This window comes from Schistocerca americana, chromosome 2, assembly GCF_021461395.2.
Source record: "Schistocerca americana isolate TAMUIC-IGC-003095 chromosome 2, iqSchAmer2.1, whole genome shotgun sequence".
Classification (NCBI taxonomy): domain Eukaryota; kingdom Metazoa; phylum Arthropoda; class Insecta; order Orthoptera; family Acrididae; genus Schistocerca; species Schistocerca americana.
Window position 1 is genome coordinate 352,430,031 of NC_060120.1, and position 23,393 is coordinate 352,453,423.

The 23,393-nt window shown below is 45.1% G+C and overlaps 9 non-coding genes across 9 annotated transcripts; 4 read left to right on the forward strand and 5 right to left on the reverse strand.

The window, feature by feature from the left end:
• The first annotated feature begins 15,006 nt into the window (after positions 1-15,006).
• Trnav-uac lies at positions 15,007-15,079 on the forward strand. The gene has a single exon. It is a non-coding gene; the product is annotated as a tRNA-Val (tRNA).
• A 2,002-nt stretch (positions 15,080-17,081) lies between these two features.
• Positions 17,082-17,154, forward strand: Trnav-uac. The gene has a single exon. It is a non-coding gene; the product is annotated as a tRNA-Val (tRNA).
• Positions 17,155-17,755: 601 nt separating this feature from the next.
• Trnap-ugg lies at positions 17,756-17,827 on the reverse strand. Its single transcript has one exon. It is a non-coding gene; the product is annotated as a tRNA-Pro (tRNA).
• A 1,649-nt stretch (positions 17,828-19,476) lies between these two features.
• Trnap-cgg lies at positions 19,477-19,548 on the reverse strand. The gene has a single exon. It is a non-coding gene; the product is annotated as a tRNA-Pro (tRNA).
• A 235-nt stretch (positions 19,549-19,783) lies between these two features.
• On the forward strand, positions 19,784-19,856 carry Trnav-uac. Its single transcript has one exon. It is a non-coding gene; the product is annotated as a tRNA-Val (tRNA).
• Positions 19,857-20,457: 601 nt separating this feature from the next.
• On the reverse strand, positions 20,458-20,529 carry Trnap-ugg. The gene has a single exon. It is a non-coding gene; the product is annotated as a tRNA-Pro (tRNA).
• Positions 20,530-22,175: 1,646 nt separating this feature from the next.
• On the reverse strand, positions 22,176-22,247 carry Trnap-cgg. The gene has a single exon. It is a non-coding gene; the product is annotated as a tRNA-Pro (tRNA).
• Positions 22,248-22,482: 235 nt separating this feature from the next.
• Positions 22,483-22,555, forward strand: Trnav-uac. Its single transcript has one exon. It is a non-coding gene; the product is annotated as a tRNA-Val (tRNA).
• Positions 22,556-23,156: 601 nt separating this feature from the next.
• Positions 23,157-23,228, reverse strand: Trnap-ugg. Its single transcript has one exon. It is a non-coding gene; the product is annotated as a tRNA-Pro (tRNA).
• Between the last annotated feature and the right edge of the window lie 165 nt (positions 23,229-23,393).

Below are 23,393 nucleotides of genomic sequence, written 5' to 3' on the forward strand. Positions count from 1 at the left end.
CGGATCTAACGAGAGGAACAGAAGTTTCGTAATGCCTGTCTTAGTGGGATGTATTAGTTTAAAAGCACGTCTTCAATTCCAAGTCCTCCGGTTTGCCTCTGCAATGTCGCCGTGTGGAAGGATACTTTGAAGATATTTTGTTTCCACTCATACCAAGAGGCTACAGCTAATAATTTATGTGCAGTGACCTGCGGTATCGGTAAGACTGCTTCGACATGATATATTTTGCTAAGTATGTATGTATATATAAACTGAACTTTCTGCAGTCGGTCTAACGATCGCATGTCGTTGTCCTTCAACATGGTTCCGATGACATTAAGTTTGCGCTTCCAATTGTTCGTAACCATGCGCTTGGGATTCGCCCTTAACCACAATCCGAGTTCGAGTCTCCACTCGCTCGCGGATACATTGTATTCCCGCGATGGTTCGGACGATAACGGCCGTCTAGCACTGAAAATTTTCGATTACCCGTCGAGACCCAAATAATCATACAGGATGTTTCAGGAGGAATAGTAAATATTGTAGGAGGTGGTAGTATAGACAAATTGCAGAAAAAAGCCATATAACATGTGTCCAATTTTTATTGCGTACATATAGCAGGGTTCAACGCATTTTCGTTTCGTATGTTGGTCCTTACGGCACCCTGTTGTCTACACTTCCTTGAAAATGAGCTTCCAGCGTTATTGGAAGAGTTTCATTTGGCTACAAGGATGCGTATGTTCCTTCAACATGACGGGGCTCCTGCACATTCTAGTCGTCAGGTGACACAGTATCCAAACCTAGTATTTCCTGTAAGATGGATCAGTAGATATGGGCACTTTTCTTGGCCTTCAAGGTCGCTGGGCCTTATCGCTTTGGATTTTTGCCTGCGGGGATGGTTAAATGCGAAGTCTACAAAGAAAAAGTAAACCCAAGAGCCGATTTGATCGTTCGGATTATGAATAGTGTAGTCCTCATAAAAGAACGCAAAGACGTCCTCAGATGAACTACACGTGGTGTTCTCAAGAGAACTCAAATGTGCATTGAAGTTGGTGGGGGAAGTTTTGAAAATCAACTCTGCACGTCCTCATTTGTCTTTGCTTTGAGTTTGTTAGGGTTACGTACTAACAGCTGTATCTCTGTACTCAATAAAAAGTGGACGCATTTATTTGGAATTTTTATGCAATTCGTCTGTATTACCACCTGCTAAAATATATATTCTTCCTCCTGAAACACCCTGTATATGGATATATGTGTGTTGTCTGTTCTTTCGGACATGTCCGAAAGAAAAGACACTACAAATCCGGGTTCGAACCTGGTCAGGGACTAATTTTCATCTGACGCCGTTGTTCTATTTTAATGCCCATGACAGCCTGGACATTTGTCTTTCAATCTTTAATTGTTTAACAAGGCTGTCTATTTCGATTCGTAGTGTCTGTTCTTTCGGAAATGTCCGAAAGAACAGACACACACACACATACACACACACATTTTTATCTTAAGTGCTATTCGGAAAATGTTCGGCAATTCAGTGATAGTGCCGGACTGGAGCTGCATCAGCCTACTCATTTCACTAGATATAGTTGTAATTTTCTGAACAATTCCTGTTTAAAAAATGACAGCGACAGTGCCTTTCATCGTTTACTTTGTCGGAAACCTGCTTCTTTCTGCCCTAGCCTATACTATAGCAATGAGTGATTGCTCACATTCTTGATACCTCACTGGACGTGCTACTGCAACTGTAGCCAAAGATTTAAATCCCGCTGGATAAGTATGTTTCAAGTCAGATGGTTTTGCTCCTCCCCTTTGTCATTGAAAACGATCACAACGAAATTAAGTATAGGTATTCTATGAAACCCTTGAGTTCATATTGCGGTGCTGTGAAGATGGAAAAAGTAGTTTTTCACAATTATCAGATGACAGATGGAATTTGTCAGATTCTACTAATTATGATTGCATTATCAACTGTTAGTTCACAGGCGCTTTTCTGCCGCTAATTGTAACTGTTATTTGAATGTTAGAACTGGAAGAATAGAAACATCAAATTTTCGCCATATGGAATGGTCGAATTCACCTTAAGTCTTCACGTTTCGAGCAAAGGCAGAATATCCGTCAGGAAAGCTGACAACAATAAACAAGGCCATGCCTGTCTTCTGGGGGATATGCCAATGACAGTGATCTCAATAACAATATTGTACAGCAAAGAGACATTGCCAACTCAACCACTGGAGAAGCTCCAAAATAGTGAATCGCGTCTGGTGAATACGCTTTCAAGGTTTCGGTCCGATGAAGACAGTAAAACACAAATAATTGTCGCAGTATTAATTTATGACATTTAGTTTGCATTCAGTACATCGATGTATTACAAGTAATTGCATTCTAGCTCCAAAACCTAGTTACAGAATGTGAATAAGACTCATTGACATATAATGAGGGTCTTGCAGCCCTAGCCACCCGCAACTTTGAGACGAAGCTACAGTCACTTCTGAGGTCACTCACAGAACACATCAGCTGGTATCCTTCCTGGCAGTATAACTGATACTTGGCAACAGCGCAGAATATGTTTGGCAACTCTGTGACCGACGAGTTACTTCCTTGATGGCATAGAACTATCTGCTAAATTCACTTGATATTATCGTGTCATTTCAATTGAATACTGTGAGTGATTTTCTCTTGAGATGTGACATAAGGAGATCAGTTAATGCTTTTGAGTCAACGAAAGTGGTTCCACACGGGAAATACAACTACTCTCGTATCTTATGTTGCGATTTATCTGCCATAGCGGCTACTGTGCCAGTAAGTACAGCAAAGGCCCGCACCTGTTCGCTAGCTCCTTGGTAAAGTGCTTGCCTGTCAGGTGCACGCTGCCTTTGTTCGCCTTTCGAGATTCACTGAAAACCAGATTTTTTAGTTCTTTTGTAGCAGAACTACAAGCAGACAGATACAAATTCAGTGTGGGAATCGTAAGACAACGCTCTAGCAAAATTCGCCTTGCTACTTTTAGTAAACCTTAGTGTCAAAGCAAAAACCTTACGGTACTGCCAAACTCATAATGCCACTCTTGTTTTCTGCCGACATATTTTTTGTTGTTGTGAATACGTAATTTTATCTATGAACTGCCACATTTTCACAATACTTGCGAAGCAAATCATGTGAAGTAACACTTCACCAACTTGTTGGGAAGGTGGAAAAAGCAGTACCCTTTCTGGATGCTCTCTGTATCTTCCTGTAGGTCGAGGGGGTTCTAGTAATACGATCTTCGAGTAAGTGGTTAGAGATGCAGAAGCTAGTGGTGAATGAACTCATAGATGAGCTGAATACGAGAGACTACTCTTGAAAAGAATAATCAGACGATTTATTCACAGTAAGACTCAGAAAATGTGCTAGTACTGTTAAACCTATGTGCACTGAAGATTATGGAAAAGTATTTAAAGACGAGCCCCACGAAAATTGGTGTAGTATTATTTATGGAGAAGCATGTCCAGCACACATACTGAGAAATTATGTTTCTCGATGAAACTGTAGAGAGACTTGTAGTGCATCTAGCGGTAGCCCTGGATGGAAAACTATTATGAAACCTCACATAAAGAATATGTTCCACTGCGAAAGATAATCGTATAAGCACTAGAAGCTGCTGTAGGGTAAACTGGGGTCTAAACCCAGTACGTACTGGATATACAACCCTGCAAAAAGACCAATGATAATTTGTTGGCCTACAATAAGAACAAAGTTGAACAGAAGGTGGCTGCTAGGGAGTCTGACAAACTACAGAGACTGCCGTGCTTTCACAAACAGATGGGATTAGCAGCCCTCTTAAAATAGATATTATGCTAGACGTGCCTCCAATACACCTGTGGCTTAAAATGGAGGCAGCGGCAGGGACATAAAGGCTAAAAATTGGAAATAACTGGATAAAGTTAGAATATACGGAATCCCAAATCAGTATTGCTATGGCTGGGGAAATGCCGACTAAGTATACAATAGCTTATAGCTGTTTCAATAAATCTTGCCATGTAATAGTTGGAAGCAGGGATCAGTGGAAGAACGAACCACAACACCGTGCAGGAGACATAATATAGTGGTTTACTGACAGGTCGAAAACAGATGAAAGTACCAGGTCTGGTGTACTGGCTAGAATCTCTTTAGGGATGATGGCCACAGTACTACACGGTATCTTCTATCAGCATGTGCACGGAGGAGAATTAGAGTAGACCCTACAAAAATCGTAACATCGAAGGTCGTTGCAGAATGCCATGAAGCATTTTCTTTCGGACATGTCCGAAAGAACAGACACCACACATATATATATCCATATACAGGGCGTTTCAGGAGGAACAGTAGATATTTTAGCAGGTGGTAGTGCAGACGAATTGCATAAAAAATTCCTTATAAATGCGTCTACTTTTTATTGAGTAAGCCGGCCGCGGTGGTCTCGCGGTTCTAGGCGCGCAGTCTGGAACCGTGCGACTGCTACGGTCGCAGGTTCGAATCCTGCCTCGGGCATGGATGTGTGTGCTGTCCTTAGGTTGTTGTTGTGTTTTTGGCGCGCAATTCAATTGCGTTGGAGCAACACGCTACCTAGTATTACTAGGAGCGCTACCTAGTATTACTAGGAGCGTGTTGCTGGAAAACTCACTTCCGGTGCGATTGCGTAAGCTGATAAGAGTCCACATCCGCTGCGTGCGCCAGGACTGATGCTATAAATAGCACACTGTTCTGTCTAGCGCATTCACTTGGTTTGAGTCAATAGCCACTGAGGCACTGCTTCTTACAATGATGCGTAAACGTTTAAGTAGTTCTAAGTTCTAGGGGACTAATGACCACAGCAGTTGAGTCCCATAGTGCTCAGAGCCATTTGAACCATTTTTGTATTGAGTACAGAGATACAGTTGTTAGTACGTAACCCTAACAAACTCAAAGCAAAGGCAAATGAGGACGTTCAAAGATGATTTTCAAAAATTCCCACACCAACTTCAATGAACATTTGAGTTCTCTTGATAACACCACGCGTAGCTCTTCTGAGGTCGTCTTTGCGTTCTTTTATGAGGGCTGCACTATTCATCATCCGAACGATCAAATCGGCTCTTGGGTTTACTTTTTCTTTGTAGACTTCGCCTTTAACCATCCCCGCAAGCAAAAATCCAAAGAGATAAGGTCCGGGGACCTTGAAGGCCAAGAAAAGTGTCCATATCTACTGATCCATCTTCCGGGAAATGTTAGGTTTGGATACTGTGTCACCTGACGACAAGAATGTGCAGGAGCCCCGTCATGCTGGAGGAACATACGCATCCTTGTAGCCAAATGAAACCCTTCCAATAACGCTGGAAGCTCATTTTCTAGGAAGTGAAGACAACTGGGTCCTGTAAGGACCAACATACGAAACGAAAATGCGTTGAACCCTGCTACATGTACGCAATAAAAATTGGACACGTGCTATATGGTATTTTTTCTGCAATTTGTCTATACTACATTCTCCTACAAGATTATCTATTCCTCCTGAAACATCCTCTATAATTACTCAGGTCTCGACGGGTCATCAAAAGTTTTCAGTGCTAACCACCCGTCATAGTCCGAAACCTCGTGGGAATACAGTGTGGCCTCGAGACAGTGGAATAATGGACCGGGGGAATTTGCGTCTGACGAGGAGCGCGTGTAGATAGGTGCTGCAGTGAGGTTGGCTGCTGTGTCCCGACAGTGTCCAACGTCGGGGGTTCGAGTCCTCCCTCTGGCATGGGTGTGTGTGTTGTCCATAGAGTAAGATACTTTAAGTTAGATTAAGTAGTGAGTAAGCTTAGGGACCGATGAATTAAAGCAGCTTGGTCTCATAAGTTCTTACCACAAATTTGCAAAACTGTAAATCCAAAATACTGCATCTCGGTTCTTACGATATTGCATTAGGTGCGCCCTGGTTAGATGTAAGAAGAGAGACTCCAACTCGGATTGTGGTTAAAGGCGATTCCCAAGCGCATGGCCACGAACAATTGGGAGCGGAAACTGCAGAAAGTTCAGTTTATAAATACATACATACTTAGCAAAATGTATCATGTCGCAGCTGTCTTACCGATACCGCAGGTCACTGCACATAAATTATTAGCTGTAGCCTCTTGGTATGTGTGGAAACAAAATATCTTCAAAGTATCCTTCCACACGGCGACATTGCAGAGGCAATGACTTGCAGGGGCAGAGGACTTGGAATTGAAGAGGTGCTTTTAAACTAATGCATGCTACTAAGACAAGCGTGACGAAACTTCTGTTCCTCTCGTTAGATCCTGGGGATAGGAACGCTCCTGTTAATGTAGCATGCCAGCCTAGATTACGTCCGAAAGTACTATGGCGATTGGAGCTGTATAAGACTTCCGCCAGCACAAACCAACACTAGAACCGTCTATGATTATTATATTACCAGACATCGTCTTCACAAACTAATTACGGTAAATTAACCTACAAAAGACTGGAGGAACGTCAGGAAAAATATCAACAATAAAATTCAACCAACTAGAGTCAATGCCGTATGGTGCGACGTTGTAAACGAAACCACACCCACAGCGGAACGATTATGGAAAATCAAATTGAGACCATCTCCATACTGCCACAAATGTCGGCTGGTAGAACTGTAGCGCTCATGTTCTTATGTGAAAATAGAATCAGAATTTGGAACTGGACTGAGAAGAAATTAGCACAGAACAGCAAGAAGTCAGATACCGATAACTGAAGCTTTACAATCCGACTGGAAATGTTGCCCGTCCGCAAAGAATAACAGTTATTTGTCACATCTGGGATCGTTTGGGTTTTATGTCGTAACAAGCAAAACTTAGAACTAAGAAGAGTACATGCTTTATATTGCAGAAGAACATTTTAAGCTGAAGAAGAATAATTAATATAAGGAATACTATCAATTTTTTTATCTATTGCTTTATGTGAGCTACAAATAGGGGGACAGTTTCTTTATTAGATGCAGAATACTATTCTTTCACTTTTTTATTCCCGGAATATTCTTTTACGTTGGTCCTAAAATTAGAACTGTTCTAATTTGGCAAAACCCCTCCAGCTCCGAAACGTTTTTCATTTGTTGATAAATATATGTCTTCATTACAGACCTCATATGCATCCAGTGCATAATAACCTAAATTGTGAATATATTGCTGAATGACACGTTTGTTGCGTGTTTTTCCGTCACCCTTTTCACTGTGATAGTTATGTTCTACAAGGAACGCACGCCATTGGAGGCGGCAACTGTAATTTATTTTACCTTAAGTACTACTTCAATTTAAAGGAATATATGGGCGCAAACATGGAATACATGGGATTAATGCAGCTGCTCAGTGACAGGTATGGGGCAAGCATTGCGGCGAGGCCTCGGATCTGCGACACCTGCCTTCTTTGCCTCCGCCGACCTGGTGCTGAAAGTCTTCTCAAACTATAAAAAAAAATTAATAATAGTGCAGTGATCAGCACGTCTGTCTAGTTACTAGGGGGTCCAGGTTCGAAGCCCAGTCGGTCACAAATTTTCATCTGCCATCGTTGCTGTATTTCAACGCGCTGTGACAGTGTGGACGTCGGTCCTTCGATACTTAAGATGCAATTGCTTTTTGAGGCAGCACAGGAGATTTGCGAACATTAGTCTTGCCATCAATGTAACGGGACTTCAACGGCATCCAACCCTTAGTCATTACTTTGTGCTGGCGATAACCCATGTCATATATATGCGAATCAGATTGTAGTTCATATTTAGTCAAATAACGGATGGTCAGCATACAAGTACGCCGGCCGGGGTGGCCGAGTGTTTCTAGGCGCTACAGTCTGGAACCGCGTGACCGCTACGGTCGCAGGTTCGAATCCTGTCTCGGGCATGGGTGTGTCTGATGTCATTAGGTTAGTTAGGTTTAAGTAGTTCTAAGTTCTAGCGGACTGATAACCTCAGAAGTTAAGTCCCTTAGTGCTCAGAGCCATTTGAACCATTTTTTAAGTATATAGTAGTATTTACGAACAGTAGAAGCAGGATTGCAGCGAACTGGTCACTTAACCAAATGCAACATAGACTACCTGTGTAATGAGTCATTCCAGCTGCATAGCTGAGGGTAATATTTGCTAAGCAATTCATTGCAGAATTAATGTAATACCCGCACGATGACCTCTGTAGTCATACTGTATCATTAGCAGCTCGCGAATGGTGTAGTATGTTCGTAAAATTGTATTACTCAAGCTGAGGATAAATAAAGAGAAGCGACGACGCTACAACACTATCTTTACTTAAGTAGGTAGTCAGCGCTAAATTATGTGCGCCAACATTAACGTTACTGTAAGCAGTTTGACAGCATAACACCACCACAACTACTGACAACCTGAACCATTATCATCACGCAGTTGTAACTCGCAGTGATTACAAGTTGCTGATGTTTGTCAAGAATAGCGGAAAGCGCCTCTGAAGTTCCATTTGGATTACGACTAGGACACAGAGAATCCTAAATAACAGTAATAGGTCACCCAGCGAAGAAGAGAGTCGACGTATTGCCTCAAGTTCTTGCAGTTTGCTATTAATGCAGTTCCCGATGGTTTCACACTAACGGGTTCTTTTGGCTGTCGGGATACTCATATTGGAATTATGAAAGTGTAATTGCTAGAACGCTCAACTACCTTAATAACACCTCATTCTGGATTGAGTACGACTCGGAAAGCGACGTTAATTTGACGTTTCCATCCATCTCCTGACGGCTTACTGAATGAAGTCTGAAGCGCACGCACAGTTGTGTTGCCTGCCGCATGGTTTCTGTGAAGTGTTGTGGCAGCTGGCAGTCATTGCTGAATACAAACATGTGCAAATATCCTCACTGCTTCAGGGGAACTCGTCTCTGTTGCATTTTTTTCCGTACCGTAATTAGCGTAATAAGATAAGGGTTATTCTGCTGAAGAACTTGATGCCCACAAGTCCTTAAATAAGAATCTCCTAGCAAGCGTAAGGCATGAAAGGAAACAGCCTGTTGGACAAAAGGATGGACAGCTCCCTGTTTTTGCGTTTCCGATAGCGCCTACGATAAGAATCTGGTGTCATACTATGCTTCAGAACTCTAAACTATTTATTTTTTTACTTCATACTAAAACAAACGTGATATGAGAAGAGATAATGACTTAAATACTTCTCAGGAACTTTAGTTTTTCGTGTTTTTTTTCTCACTTCATACTAAAACAAGGGCGTTAATATGAGAAGAGGAAATGAAATATACGCTTCCAAGACATAATATTTCCTTGTGTGCTGCTACTGCATACTTGAAAACCCTGCAGTTAATTTTTGTATGTTGGATAAATTTTAATACCGCCTCACATTCCTTTCTGATAAGGTTCCTGTTTTCGTGGGATTCAAATAGAGTGGACATTTCATCACTGGTTGATATTCTGATGACTAATGACATGATACCCGTTGCAATTGCTCCATGGCACCTGTGAGTAGACTCTCACGTTGGTTACTGTAAGAACACGCAGGCAGTGATATCCGCTCACTGCTGTCAGAGACAAGGTGATTTCCTTGTGTTTATGGCTAAGCGTCTGCTGCAGTGTCCACACTCAGACAGCATAAACAAAGCGCGGCGCCATTGGGCACTACTAATCGCTGCACTTGTCGCGAGCCTCGACAACAAGAGCGCACTGTCTCTGCTAACGATACTATGGAGTTAATACATCTTACTTAACGTAATATGCAGGACGTGGGTTGGGTAAAAATTCAGTTTCATCGCATTAAAATACTTTACAGTCATATTTGATGCAATATTTATTGTTGGTTGTCTCTCTAATGTTAGTAGCATTGATTCAGATTGTGCGTGAACACGAAAACACACACACACACACACGCACGCACACACACACAAACAGCCATTGATTCCAGTGAGGGTGACAACTACTGTGAGGTGAACAACACATGCACCAGTCAGTTCCTCAGTTGGCGTCGAGTGGATGAGATTTTTCAATTACCTTGCATTGCAAGAATTGTAAGGAGGAGACTGAAAGTAAATGGACTTTTATGCTAAAGAGCTGCGACAAAGCAAAGCTTGACCGATTATCAGAAAATTGTCCACATGGGTTTTGTGGACTATACTTTTAGTAACCAACCGACCAACGGCCATTACGTAAGATTTCTCGCAGGCGTAGGGGCATTGATTTCATTAAGTTGTCGACAGTGTAGCGTGATGGTTTACTTCCCACCATACGATTTCTATATTCGTCCAAAGGTCGCTTGTATTTGTAGGTCCACATGGCAATGACCTTGTTACTTCTACCCACATATTCTCTATCTGGCTGATGTTCGGCGATCGTGCAACAAACGGCAACAGCTTTATCCTCTCTTGGCCCAGAAACCAATCTCGCACTGCTCTGCTATGATGGATGGGGCTCTGCTCCTGGAAATAAACTGTTATCTCGTTAGTTCATATATTTATATTTAAATAACGTGTTTGTAATAAACACATTGGATCATTATTTTCCACAGTGTTTAAGAATTCAGACCCTGTCATAGATAAGTGATCTAGATTCAACAGTCCGATTAAGAATGTGGTCTACCCAGCCTATCATATGATGAGGGTCGTAGTCGAATATCCACATTAAGGCTGACTGACTGAATCCGATTAGAACGATCTGGTATCGAAACGAAACTACAGAAATCGTATAATTTGAACGACTATATTGCAACAATGCTGCGCACATAAATTCCTATGATGGAGTAACAGGTAGCAACTGTCTAAGATAAAGTGAGAAATATGTCTACTAGCAGCAATGTAACGTAATTATAACCCGTATTTATGTGATGGAAATACTGAATCGAACAATACACATCTATTTCAGTGGTTCGAAGATACACCATATCGGATTTGCTGATTACATAATGACAATAATGATAATAATAATAATAATCCAGTGCGGCGGATAGGGCAAACCCTCCCCCATGTGGGTGGTACCGAGGAAATCAAATACCTGGGGTGAACCAAATACTAACACAATCCTGAACGGCTACTCAATCCGTTGAACCCAAAATCCAGACACGTCTGAGCGAAAATCACCGCTACTCTGGTCACCGTCTGTCAGCTCAATGAGCTCAGCTGAAAATATTTGGTTGCAAAGGCTTCAACACCCTATGGTCCTGTCCGGTCGTGGAATCACCCAGGCCAAACCAATGAGACACAAAGAAACATGAACTATGCAAGCAAAGTCAACACTACCCCAGGTGGTAGACAACCCGCCTGTCGACAGGCGGCAGTCGGATTTTCGGATTCTGGGGAGTCCAGGTTAGCATGGCAGAGAATATCGAAGATCTCTGGTAAATTTCCCTACTAGCAGAAAACATGCACTTGAAAACTAAACATCGACACATCGATCAAAACACGAAAACTAAATAATCTCACATAAGAAATCGACCGACAAAAAATTCTCACCCTTGCTCTTCATGAACCACGACTAACTGACAATGAATCCTTGCATTACGGAAACCATTGAATCTTCAAGAGCAAAATACAACAAAAGGTAGCGAAAGGCGTACCAATCTTTGGCATTGAATTTCTCGAACACAGATCTATCATCAACTCTGTCAAAGAAATCACACCCATCAACAATGAAATGGTTCAAATGGCTCTGAGCACTATGGGACTTAACAGTGGAGGTCATCAGTCGCCTAGAACTTAAACCTAACTAACCTAAGGACATCAAACACATCCATGCCCGAAGCAGGATTCGAACCTACGTCCGTAGCAGTCGCGCGGTTCCGGACTGAAGCGCCTAGAACCGCTCGGCCACCACGGCCTGCCCATCAACAACCGACTTATGACTATGCCCATTAAGAGCCCCAGTAAAAAAGATGAACTCATCAATGCACATGTCCCCACCAACATCGAAAATAAGAAAAACACCGAAAATGTCGAAAAATTCTGGAACACACTCTAAATACTATGAGCAAAATTCACCAAGATGACGTGGAAATACTAATGGGAGACTTCAACTCTCTATTTGGGACAGAAAAAACCTGTAGAAAAATCATTGGTACAAATTCAACACACCGAAACCTTTAGACCAACGGCACATGTCTGACTGACATTTACCAACAATTGAACCTCAAAAGGATGTCTTCCCACTTAAGCAAAAAAACAAGTTCTGAGGTAACATGCTTGGCTACCAGGTGCAAGCTGCTTTCGTTCGCCTTTCGAGACTCGCTGAAAGCCAGATTTTTAATTCTTTTGTAGCAGAGCTACAAGCAGGTAGATACAAACTCAATAAGGGAATCGTAAGACAACGCTCGAGCAAAATTGGTCTTGCTACTTTCAGGAACCCTTACAAGGGGAGGCCGCCAATTGTGAATATTTTAATTAAATTTTCCATTAGTTTACTAAACGCATCAGCAACCGCCAAAGTGAAGTTAATCAGGAGCACAATTTTCTTTCACGATATCTAAAACAATCTGACAATGCTAATGTTGTTTACAAATTCTACGCCCGTAGAAACCCACTAGTTCTAACGATGTCATTAAACCAGTGTAGTTGTAAGAGTATTTTCGTCTAGAAATGAATCGCCTTGACGGTTGATCGATCAAGAGCGGGAAATGTAAAATTTTACAAATATATGACGAGAGGGACAAGTGCTTGAGAGAGGAGTTCCCTATCAATACAAGTGCCTGAGAGACGACTTTCCTATCAATCTCCTGGACAGTTTTGTTTCTCAAATCAACAGAGTGCGTCATCATGCAGTAGCAAAGGTGATGTAGTTTTGTTGCTCGATTTCCTTACACTGCCACCAAAAGGTGTCTTAGTTGTTGGCATCAAATTCCAGCTGTGTTGCACACACCCCGTGGGGCAGAATTCGTAGCCCAAAACACTTTTGGAGCTATCAGATGTAAAATATTATGTTCACACTATTCTTTGCTCGAGTTTACGTCTTTTGGTGGGGCTCAGCCTTTCATTTCTTCTTAGGAAGTTAACGATAAAGGCATCATAACACGTCACCAACAACAGTACTGCATACGAATGCTCAATGAGCGACCAGATGACGTTCAATAATAGTCACTCCATGATTTTTGTTGTTTCGAATTAGAGCATACAGTACTCCTACGCCAGACTTCTGAACTTTGCCTGTTGATTGCAAATGTCGCATGATGGTGAAATGGTAATCTATCACATGTATCAGTAGTCGAGACTTCCTTAATATGGAAAATCATTCATGCCAGAACGATCTTTGTTGAAACAAGAATATCTTTTCCTGGCGTATTTTTCCCAAAAGCACTCGCTCCACACACAGTTCAAATCTTTCTAGTTGCCTCCTCTGCATTCACCCCTCTGTTATACCAAAAGTAAACGTTGTGTTCCAGATGTTACACCTTCTTCCACTTGCGACTCAATTTTACAATGCTTAACTGTAGTTCATGATTTTCAAGTATGCAAAATGCAATGCTTAACTCCAAGATGATAACTAGAACTTCAAATTCGAAAATGACAGTTAAAACATATACTGACAGCGTCGCGCCGCGTTCACATGGGCGGCGCCGGATTTCAGGCGGTGGGTGGCGTCTAGCCGGTGGCCGGTAGCCGGCTAGCCGCTGCAGCGCGAGGAAACGCTCGAGCGTAAGCTGTTATGATCGCGACGCGGCCACGAGCTGTCCTGCGGAATTGTTTCTGGAATACTTGTTATTGCTGGTGGGTAGAATGTCAAGCGAATTATCTTCGATGTTCAATCAGACTCATAACTTTATACGAGGGCCGAAATGTAGTAAAAAAAAAAAAAATATACAGACAGGTGGACGCGAACAGGCGACTATCAGTTTAGAATTCGCGACTATTACCGCTAGACCACGGGCTCACACAGTGCAAGCACACATCGGAAGTAGACAACACTTCCTCCTAACACTTCCTCATCTTACGGTGTTGCCAGATTGTGCAGATGGCCGGACTTAAGAGTTATCAGGGGCGGCCAGTTTTATTGGCCACCTTAAGTGAACGACTCGGACTTAGTCTCTGTGGCGGCCGGCCGGCGGCCAGTTTTTCTGTCTAAGACTGTACACAGGCCAATCGCTGACAACCTACTTACATAACAACAGTGGCCATCTACAGCGAAACTGTCCAAGCCCCGTAATTGTTCTGAAAAAAAATCTGTAACAGCGGTTGAAGCCAACATTATCTTACATGCTGGTGACTGAAGCGGTTTACCAGCCAGTGGTATCTCAAAAATTAAAAGACCAAGAATGGCGGATGATTTTTCTTCCGATGACGGCTCACATACTCAGTCGCACACATTGCCTCAACAGACAGTTAGAACTGAAGTACTGAGCGCTCGAACGACGATGGAAGCAGAGAAGTATGTGATCAATATACTTCGATGGAATCAACAGATAAGGGTATTGAGGCTGTGGACACAGATGTGATCCAAACATTCAAAGATAATACTCGTACATCGGAGGACGAGGATCTGACCCATACACAACACAGTGGCAAGGAAAGAAGAACAAATATGCGGTACTGTCAGTGAGTTAATGGGTGATTAAGATCAGCAATGCGCTACGACAGTCTTATTGCCCCGCAAGCTAGAGGCGCAGACCGGTCTCACTGCTGGCAGGCCTCAGGCAAAAATAAAAAATGGAAGTGCTGATGGGGGAGGGAGGGGGGGACATTGCGGGAGGCGGCCCCATGCGACGCTATGGCGCACCGGCGGCGGCCTGGCTGGGCTGCTGGTGCCTCCATGTAGAGCTGCCGCCGACGAGCCCAGGTGCCGTGCCGCTAACGAAGCGATTGCCCTTCGTGACATCTTTCGCAATAACGAGTGCGCCTATCGACGGTATCTCGTAAGGAAAGAAAGAGCAGCAGATGTTGCTGAGGACTCCCCCTCGAGCGCTTCCGATGACTTCTTCAGCTCTTATTCGTCATGGCATTCAGTCAGTCAACGGTGGTGACGATTGTTGCACACGAATGCGAAATACATGCATTGTGCGTTTCCGCAAAGTGATTTGGACTCAACAACGGCAATGGTCCTACGGGTTTTATCAGGTGTCGAGAACACAGCCTAGAAGTTTCCGTGGTGTAGCGGTTATCACGTCTGTTTTACACGCAGAAGGTCCCCGGTTCGACCCCGGGCAGGAACACAACAATTTTAATCCATATTTCGGATTTCATTTCCGAGATGACCTCACGTCCGCGTATGCAGAGACAAGCAATGTCGTATGCTAAACGGATAGGGCGTCATTTTACTGTCAAATACTGTTGCTCTCTTATTGCACCGGTATTTGGTAACTGAGAACGCCCCTAGCTCCATTATGGCTGGCAAAATTTATAATCCGGTTCTTCAGGGCTACTTCAAGAACGCTTGCTACTGGCTTTCCTGAGCTCACGTGAATTCGCAAGATAAACGCTTTCTGCAGGCAGCACTCACCACTGATGAGAAGAATATTAAAGGCAACGAATAAAAAGCGAAATAACTTCATCGAGCACTGCTTATGAACAGCCGGCAGTGCCTCAGTTTCGGTATGTGCTTTCTCAGGGTTAAGAGATGGCGAATGCACTAAACAAAAGAACATCGGGAAACCAAGCACCAACTCATAACGAAAAGATTGCACAATATACTGCAAGCAAAATTTCCAGAAGACGGATACTGAAGACGCCGCAGACAAAAGAATTATTCTATGCAGTAACGATTATCTAGGAAGCGTGAATTGCATGTGCTGCTCCACCACACAACTTCTTTTGATACTGTTTTACTTATTCTAAATTTTCATTACCTGATCGTCTCTAAAATACTGTGCGGTTATCACCTGGTTTCCAACAGCGATAGTAGTAAGTAAATCGACTACAAAGTCTTTCAAAGTAGGTCAGACACAAAAAAAAAAAAATCGGAGCTGCGTGTAGCTCATGTCATTCTGCTTTCAATCGTGAATCTCCGGCTGGGAGTAGTGGCGTACTTCTGTAATCCAAGCTTCTGGGAGGCCGTTGTGTGGGAGAGATCTGGAAACAACTACAGATTCGACCGTTCCACGAGCTCAGGAACGGCCGCGATGCCTTCATCGAGCTCTGCAGATCGACAGATGATAGTGTGGAAATTTCGGCAAGCGGTGGCTAAGGGTTAAGAGAAGCCAAACACACTAAACACAAGAAAGTCGGGAAACCGAAGCACACAACTCATAACGAAAAGATTGCGGAATGCAGTGCGAAAGCAAAACGTCGAGAAGACCAACTCTGAAGCCATCGGCGAGCTAGGAATTATTCCGCACAAGAAGCGATCATGTAGGAAGAGCGAGCCGAGGCTGTCGCTCGACCACACAATAAATTTTTGCTTAATCCCAATTTGCAGTACCGGTTCGACACTAGAATACTGCGCCTTGGTTCTTCCAAAAGCGATAGTAATAAGCACGTCGACTGCAGTGTCATTTGGGGTAGTGAGTCAGACATGGAGAGGATATGGGGCGGGTGGAATATGCAACGACAGGGGCATTGCAGGGCGGCCGCCGGCTCCTTGCGCTGTGGCGCACCGGTGCCTGCGGCGGCCTGGCTGGGCTGCTGGTGCCTCCATGTAGAGCTGCCGCCGAGCCCAGGCAAAGTGCCGCTAACGAAGCGATTGCCTTTGGTGACATCTTTTGCAATAACGACTGCGCGAATCGACGGTATCTCGTAAGGAAGGAAAGAGCAGCAGCAGCTGCCGCCGAGCCCAGGCGCCGTGCCTAACACGCAGAAGGTCCCCGGCTCGATTGCGGGCGGAAACCCGTTTTCGTCCCACTCAGCAAGACACTTGCTACGATCTCTACTGTGACCATTTAAATCAACTTCAAACGTTCCATCAGCAGGGTGCACATGGCTCAAATGAAACATGAAACGGTTTCAGAACTGGTTGTCGGATTTTAGCGCTGACTTGGAGGCCTGGAAATGCGCGAAACAGCACTGCATGTGAATGACGCCACCTTTGATGGTCTCACCATGTAGGGCTGCAGCTCAGCCAGCGTTCTCCCTGTCTGTCGCGGTTGGATTGTTTCCATCGACGTCTCTTACTACAGGAACTTCACGAATCGGAGGGAGCTCGTAGCCGATGCCCTTGCTAACACAGAAGACAAACTGTTGCTATTACGAGTCTCCGGGTGGTACATGAAAAGAACCGTCGTTTCCGTGGTGTAGCGGTTATCACGTCTGCTTTACACGCAGAAGGTCCACGGTTCGATCCCGGGCGGGAACACAACAATTTTAATCTATATTTCGGATTTCATTTCCGAGATGACCTCACGTCCGCGAATGCAGAGACAAGCAATGTCGTATGCTAGACGGATAGGGCGTCATTTTACTGTCAAATACTGTTGCTCTCTTATTGCACCGGTATTTGGTAACTGAGAACGCCCCTAGCTCCATTATGGCTGGCAAAATTTATAATCCGGTTCTTCAGGGCTACTTCAAGTGCGCTTGCTACTGGCTTTCCTGAGCTCACCCTACTCGCCTTGTCACAGCTCTGTCAAAGTGTGATGCTAACTAATAATGAAAAACTCTTAGCCACGCTCAATCTTACATGCCACCCCTTGGTTGTTGCCGTCGCTAGTAAGATGAGGGTAGACTGTCGCACAATTAAGCTGAATCTCCACTCACGGTGCACATATCCCGCAAAGACAACCTTGTTTTCCGTTGCATGCAAAATTACCGTCTGCCTTTCTACCGAATTCCACCTACGTACTTTACTGGTGCCGCATTCTTGTTATATCCACGTGCTATAACAGGCGTCTACTCTTCATTGAGGAGCTGCAACCGGGGCTGAGTTCCACCTACGCTTCAGCACGGTCAAAATGGCAGGGCTCGTCCGGGATTTGAACCCGGGACCTCCTGCACCCAAAGCAGGAATCATACCCCTAGACCAACGAGCCACCTGGCTGGAGCAGTCAAGTTAATCCCAAGTAGTGGGCCTCACAGGGAACACAAACTTTCACGCGAATTCGCAAGATAAACGCTTTCTGCAGGCAGCACTCACCACTGTTGAGAAGAATATTAAAGGCAACGAATAAAAAGCGAAATAACTTCATCGAGCACTGCTTATGAACAGCCGGCAGTGCCTCAGTTTCGGTATGTGGTTTCTCAGGGTTAAGAGGAGGCGAATGCACTAAACAAAAGAACATCGGGAAACCAAGCACCAACTCATAACGAAAAGATTGCAAAATATACTGCAAGCAAAATTTCCAGAAGACGGATACTGAAGACGCCGCAGACAAAAGAATTATTCTATGCAGTAACGATTATCTAGGAAGCGTGAATTGCATGTGCTGCTCCACCACACAACTTCTTTTGATACTGTTTTACTTATTCTAAATTTTCATTACCTGATCGTCTCTAAAATACTGTGCGGTTATCACCTGGTTTCCAACAGCGATAGTAGTAAGTAAATCGACTACAAAGTCTTTCAAAGTAGGTCAGACACAAAAAAAAAAAAAAAAATCGGAGCTGCGTGTAGCTCATGTCATTCTGCTTTCAATCGTGAATCTCCGACTGGGAGTAGTGGCGTACTTCTGTAATCCAAGCTTCTGGGAGGCCGTTGTGTGGGAGAGATCTGGAAACAACTACAGATTCGACCGTTCCACGAGCTCAGGAACGGCCGCGATGCCTTCATCGAGCTCTGCAGATCGACAGATGATAGTGTGGAAATTTCGGCAAGCGGTGGCTAAGGGTTAAGAGAAGCCAAACACACTAAACACAAGAAAGTCGGGAAACCGAAGCACACAACTCATAACGAAAAGATTGCGGAATGCAGTGCGAAAGCAAAACTTCGAGAAGACCAACTCTGAAGCCATCGGCGAGCTAGGAATTATTCCGCACAAGAAGCGATCATGTAGGAAGAGCGAGCCGAGGCTGTCGCTCGACCACACAATAAATTTTTGCTTAATCCCAATTTGCAGTACCGGTTCGACACTAGAATACTGCGCCTTGGTTCTTCCAAAAGCGATAGTAATAAGCACGTCGACTGCAGTGTCATTTGGGGTAGTGAGTCAGACATGGAGAGGATATGGGGCGGGTGGAATATGCAACGACAGGGGCATTGCAGGGCGGCCGCCGGCTCCTTGCGCTGTGGCGCACCGGTGCCGGCGGCGGCCTGGCTGGGCTGCTGGTGCCTCCATGTAGAGCTGCCGCCGAGCCCAGGCAAAGTGCCGCTAACGAAGCGATTGCCTTTGGTGACATCTTTTGCAATAACGACTGCGCGAATCGACGGTATCTCGTAAGGAAGGAAAGAGCAGCAGCAGCTGCCGCCGAGCCCAGGCGCCGTGCCTAACACGCAGAAGGTCCCCGGCTCGATTGCGGGCGGAAACCCGTTTTCGTCCCACTCAGCAAGACACTTGCTACGATCTCTACTGTGACCATTTAAATCAACTTCAAACGTTCCATCAGCAGGGTGCACATGGCTCAAATGAAACATGAAACGGTTTCAGAACTGGTTGTCGGATTTTAGCGCTGACTTGGAGGCCTGGAAATGCGCGAAACAGCCGCCGCCATGCGATTTGTTACCACACCGTTGTACAAAACGCAAGGGCTCGTCCGGGATTTGAACCCGGGACCTCCTGCACCCGAAGCAGGAATCATACCCCTAGACCAACGAGCCTATTCGTTCCGAAAACGCACTGCATGTGAATGACGCCACCTTTGATGGTCTCACCATGTAGGGCTGCAGCTCAGCCAGCGTTCTCCCTGTCTGTCGCGGTTGGATTGTTTCCATCGACGTCTTTTACTACAGGAACTTCACGAATCGGAGGGAGCTCGTAGCCGATGCCCTTGCTAACACAGAAGACAAACTGTTGCTATTACGAGTCTCCGGGTGGTACATGAAAAGAACCGTCGTTTCCGTGGTGTAGCGGTTATCACGTCTGCTTTACACGCAGAAGGTCCCCGGTTCGATCCCGGGCGGGAACACAACAATTTTAATCTATATTTCGGATTTCATTTCCGAGATGACCTCACGTCCGCGAATGCAGAGACAAGCAATGTCGTATGCTAGACGGATAGGGCGTCATTTTACTGTCAAATACTGTTGCTCTCTTATTGCACCGGTATTTGGTAACTGAGAACGCCCCTAGCTCCATTATGGCTGGCAAAATTTATAATCCGGTTCTTCAGGGCTACTTCAAGTGCGCTTGCTACTGGCTTTCCTGAGCTCACCCTACTCGCCTTGTCACAGCTCTGTCAAAGTGTGATGCTAACTAATAATGAAAAACTCTTAGCCACGCTCAATCTTACATGCCACCCCTTGGTTGTTGCCGTCGCTAGTAAGATGAGGGTAGACTGTCGCACAATTAAGCTGAATCTCCACTCACGGTGCACATATCCCGCAAAGACAACCTTGTTTTCCGTTGCATGCAAAATTACCGTCTGCCTTTCTACCGAATTCCACCTACGTACTTTACTGGTGCCGCATTCTTGTTATATCCACGTGCTATTACAGGCGTCTACTCTTCATTGAGGAGCTGCAACCGGGGCTGAGTTCCACCTACGCTTCAGCACGGTCAAAATGGCAGGGCTCGTCCGGGATTTGAACCCGGGACCTCCTGCACCCAAAGCAGGAATCATACCCCTAGACCAACGAGCCACCTGGCTGGAGCAGTCAAGTTAATCCCAAGTAGTGGGCCTCACAGGGAACACAAACTTTCACGCGAATTCGCAAGATAAACGCTTTCTGCAGGCAGCACTCACCACTGTTGAGAAGAATATTAAAGGCAACGAATAAAAAGCGAAATAACTTCATCGAGCACTGCTTATGAACAGCCGGCAGTGCCTCAGTTTCGGTATGTGCTTTCTCAGGGTTAAGAGGAGGCGAATGCACTAAACAAAAGAACATCGGGAAACCAAGCACCAACTCATAACGAAAAGATTGCAAAATATACTGCAAGCAAAATTTCCAGAAGACGGATACTGAAGACGCCGCAGACAAAAGAATTATTCTATGCAGTAACGATTATCTAGGAAGCGTGAATTGCATGTGCTGCTCCACCACACAACTTCTTTTGATACTGTTTTACTTATTCTAAATTTTCATTACCTGATCGTCTCTAAAATACTGTGCGGTTATCACCTGGTTTCCAACAGCGATAGTAGTAAGTAAATCGACTACAAAGTCTTTCAAAGTAGGTCAGACACAAAAAAAAAAAAAAATCGGAGCTGCGTGTAGCTCATGTCATTCTGCTTTCAATCGTGAATCTCCGGCTGGGAGTAGTGGCGTACTTCTGTAATCCAAGCTTCTGGGAGGCCGTTGTGTGGGAGAGATCTGGAAACAACTACAGATTCGACCGTTCCACGAGCTCAGGAACGGCCGCGATGCCTTCATCGAGCTCTGCAGATCGACAGATGATAGTGTGGAAATTTCGGCAAGCGGTGGCTAAGGGTTAAGAGAAGCCAAACACACTAAACACAAGAAAGTCGGGAAACCGAAGCACACAACTCATAACGAAAAGATTGCGGAATGCAGTGCGAAAGCAAAACTTCGAGAAGACCAACTCTGAAGCCATCGGCGAGCTAGGAATTATTCCGCACAAGAAGCGATCATGTAGGAAGAGCGAGCCGAGGCTGTCGCTCGACCACACAATAAATTTTTGCTTAATCCCAATTTGCAGTACCGGTTCGACACTAGAATACTGCGCCTTGGTTCTTCCAAAAGCGATAGTAATAAGCACGTCGACTGCAGTGTCATTTGGGGTAGTGAGTCAGACATGGAGAGGATATGGGGCGGGTGGAATATGCAACGACAGGGGCATTGCAGGGCGGCCGCCGGCTCCTTGCGCTGTGGCGCACCGGTGCCGGCGGCGGCCTGGCTGGGCTGCTGGTGCCTCCATGTAGAGCTGCCGCCGAGCCCAGGCAAAGTGCCGCTAACGAAGCGATTGCCTTTGGTGACATCTTTTGCAATAACGACTGCGCGAATCGACGGTATCTCGTAAGGAAGAAAGAGCAGCAGCAGCTGCCGCCGAGCCCAGGCGCCGTGCCTAACACGCAGAAGGTCCCCGGCTCGATTGCGGGCGGAAACCCGTTTTCGTCCCACTCAGCAAGACACTTGCTACGATCTCTACTGTGACCATTTAAATCAACTTCAAACGTTCCATCAGCAGGGTGCACATGGCTCAAATGAAACATGAAACGGTTTCAGAACTGGTTGTCGGATTTTAGCGCTGACTTGGAGGCCTGGAAATGCGCGAAACAGCCGCCGCCATGCGATTTGTTACCACACCGTTGTACAAAACGCAAGGACTCGTCCGGGATTTGAACCCGGGACCTCCTGCACCCGAAGCAGGAATCATACCCCCAGACCAACGAGCCTATTCGTTCCGAAAACGCACTGCATGTGAATGACGCCACCTTTGATGGTCTCACCATGTAGGGCTGCAGCTCAGCCAGCGTTCTCCCTGTCTGTCGCGGTTGGATTGTTTCCATCGACGTCTTTTACTACAGGAACTTCACGAATCGGAGGGAGCTCGTAGCCGATGCCCTTGCTAACACAGAAGACAAACTGTTGCTATTACGAGTCTCCGGGTGGTACATGAAAAGAACCGTCGTTTCCGTGGTGTAGCGGTTATCACGTCTGCTTTACACGCAGAAGGTCCCCGGTTCGATCCCGGGCGGGAACACAACAATTTTAATCTATATTTCGGATTTCATTTCCGAGATGACCTCACGTCCGCGAATGCAGAGACAAGCAATGTCGTATGCTAGACGGATAGGGCGTCATTTTACTGTCAAATACTGTTGCTCTCTTATTGCACCGGTATTTGGTAACTGAGAACGCCCCTAGCTCCATTATGGCTGGCAAAATTTATAATCCGGTTCTTCAGGGCTACTTCAAGTGCGCTTGCTACTGGCTTTCCTGAGCTCACCCTACTCGCCTTGTCACAGCTCTGTCAAAGTGTGATGCTAACTAATAATGAAAAACTCTTAGCCACGCTCAATCTTACATGCCACCCCTTGGTTGTTGCCGTCGCTAGTAAGATGAGGGTAGACTGTCGCACAATTAAGCTGAATCTCCACTCACGGTGCACATATCCCGCAAAGACAACCTTGTTTTCCGTTGCATGCAAAATTACCGTCTGCCTTTCTACCGAATTCCACCTACGTACTTTACTGGTGCCGCATTCTTGTTATATCCACGTGCTATTACAGGCGTCTACTCTTCATTGAGGAGCTGCAACCGGGGCTGAGTTCCACCTACGCTTCAGCACGGTCAAAATGGCAGGGCTCGTCCGGGATTTGAACCCGGGACCTCCTGCACCCAAAGCAGGAATCATACCCCTAGACCAACGAGCCACCTGGCTGGAGCAGTCAAGTTAATCCCAAGTAGTGGGCCTCACAGGGAACACAAACTTTCACGCGAATTCGCAAGATAAACGCTTTCTGCAGGCAGCACTCACCACTGTTGAGAAGAATATTAAAGGCAACGAATAAAAAGCGAAATAACTTCATCGAGCACTG